This window comes from Penaeus chinensis, chromosome 30 (genome assembly GCF_019202785.1).
Source record: "Penaeus chinensis breed Huanghai No. 1 chromosome 30, ASM1920278v2, whole genome shotgun sequence".
NCBI lineage: Eukaryota > Metazoa > Arthropoda > Malacostraca > Decapoda > Penaeidae > Penaeus > Penaeus chinensis.
The window spans coordinates 10,372,544-10,375,043 of record NC_061848.1 but is presented as its reverse complement, the minus strand read 5'-3'; the positions used below and the strand labels follow the sequence as shown (position 1 = coordinate 10,375,043).

Sequence of the window (2,500 nt, the reverse complement as noted above, 5' to 3'; positions counted from 1 at the left end):
GATAGAAAGAGCGAGAGAGAGAGAGAGAGAGAGAGAGAGAGAGAGAGAGAGAGAGAGAGAGAGATTATATATATATTTATATGTATATATATATATATTCATATATATTGTGTGTGTGTGTGTGTGTTATATACATATATACACATATTTGTCGGTGTGAATGTATGTACACATCTGTATATGTATGAAGGTAGGTAAATGTGTGTGTATTTCAAATATAATTAGTGTAGATGCTTGCTGTAAGTTATGTGCAGGCGAGGAAATTATCACTTTCCTTGTTTATTTCAGACAGCCTATTCTAGGGAGGGAATAGCAGATAGAATAATATCTTATAGCAAACTAATCTCGGACAATTACAAGTGTAGCGAGAGATTAATCAATATTTCGAGCCCCCCCCCCCTCCCCCACACTCCATCTACAGTAAGTTATTTCCCTCTGCCCCCCCACCCCCCAAAAAAAAATATACATAAAGATAACAGTGACAACAATAATGCCTTTATAAGCATAGGCATATTGGACATATCACTTTACGTCATATATCTGAATTAGGCCGAGCATATACAGTACATGCTTATAACGGAAAAACAAAATTGTGTTGCCGGCTTCGCGCAACACTTTTGAGTTGCTGAAGAAGCGGCAACATGGCGGCGCGCTGAGTTGCCTGGTATGGGTTTTGGGAATTTCATTTATATATATGTTTACCTTGTGAAGTATTATGGGTGTATTTATTGGGGGGGAAGGAAGGAAGTTGGTGTTGTCCGAAATTTATTTGCGTCATGATGAAGGTTATTGGGAATATCTCGATGTTATTATTTGATTATTATCTATTTTTTTTTTCGAGAATCGCCTCAAAATAAAGAATGGACAAGCCTATATATTCACAGGGGAAATTATGGGATCTCATCTTATATAATTTCCTCAGAGCTCTCGCGTAACCGAAGCCAAGGCAATAGCAAAGATCGACCAGCGAAAGGGGAGACAAGACACACCAATAAAAGAATGAACAGCCAAGCGAGAATTGGAACTTCTGCGCAGCGCATCGGCGGAGCGTCTCGGGGCCCTTCCAACGTGGCGTCTTTCTTCCCTTATTTCGCGGCGCTGAAGGTATTTTCCGAGTCATTTCCTGCACTATTCGGTCGAGGGAAATAAGGGGGAAGTCGGCAGGAGGGAGAAATGGCCGCGACTCAAGGGCTAAAGGGAGGAATTTGCGAATAAGTGGGAGACCGAGAGAGTGAGACGAGCCGCGCCTTGGTTCTCACACTCTCGTGCTTTTTCGTCAATTTTATCAATTATTTCTCCTATTCCCTTCGATATTTCCCTTAATTTTGCCTCTTTGGTCGCACGGGCCGCTACCCCTCTCTTTCTCTTCTCTTTCTAATATAGTTTATCGTAGAATTTACCCTATTTGTTATTATAGAATGATGAATGTATAGAGAATGAAGAGAAATATGGGAGACAAAGGAAGCGTGAAGAGGCGAGAGGGAGAGAGAGGGAAGGAGAAAAGAGAAAGAGAGAGATGGAGAAATGGGAAGAAACAGAGATCGAGAGAGGGAAAAGGAGATTTAGAGAAACAGGAAATAAATAATAAATAACCTGCTAAAGATATTGAAGAGAATTAATAGAACGAGAGAAATATTGAGAGAGAGAGATAGGTAGACGGACATAGAGGAAGGGATAAAGAGAAAACAAAGAAAGGAAGGAAGATTTCTAGGGAATCAAGATGGAACAAAGAATTGATAGAAAGAGCAAGAGGGGATTATTTAACTGTTTAGTCATTACTTGTTCTTTGTTCTTTTAATTTTTAACCATTTTGATTATTATTATTATTATTATCATTATCAATTTTATTATTATTTTTATGGTCATCACCTTTGCCATGATTGTTATTATCTTATTATCATTATTAATATTGTTTTATTACAATTATTATTATTATTATCATTATTTTTATTTTTGTATTGTTATTATTGTTGTTATAATTATTTTTAATTTATTATTGTTGTTATTATTATTGTTATTATTATAGTTCTTATTTGTATTTTTTATTATTATTATTATCGTCATCATTATTATTATTATTATTATTATTATTATTATTATTATTATAGTTGTTGTTGTTATTATTATTGTAATTTTTATTATTACTATTGTTATTGTTATTGTTATTGTTATGATTATGAATATGATTGTTATTATTGCACCTGACAGCATTGTTATTAATAGGAGCGTTAATATTATTAACAATTCCATAATTTTATATACAATTACTGGTATTGACATGTCACTATAATTATTTAAATAGTTGCAGCCATAGGCCCAGTTCTTCTTTGTAAAATATTTGCCTCTTTACTAATGATATTGGTAACGATGTTTTGTTTATGATATATACAGACCATGTACAGTTGCTTAGAACCATGGTAGATTAAAGCAATGATAAAATATGCTGATGTCATGGAAACTGAATTGTATTTTCCAATCTCTTTTGGCCATTAAAGAGGCT

At 34.5% G+C, this 2,500-nt stretch overlaps 1 protein-coding gene across 17 annotated transcripts in view; it reads left to right on the top strand.

Moving 5' to 3' along the window:
* Window positions 1-939: 939 nt before the first annotated feature.
* The window catches only part of LOC125041440 (zinc finger protein 282-like), a 58,176-nt gene continuing 56,615 nt past the window's right edge, over window positions 940-2,500 (top strand). For 4 of the 17 annotated variants that reach the window (XM_047636402.1, XM_047636400.1, XM_047636403.1 and 1 more), the window contains exon 1: window positions 946-1,104. The gene's annotated coding sequence lies outside the window, so the exon portion shown is untranslated. Of the gene's footprint in view, window positions 1,105-2,500 lie in introns of all 17 variants that reach the window. The other 13 variants (XM_047636406.1, XM_047636398.1, XM_047636397.1 and 10 more) reach the window with 9 other exon arrangements.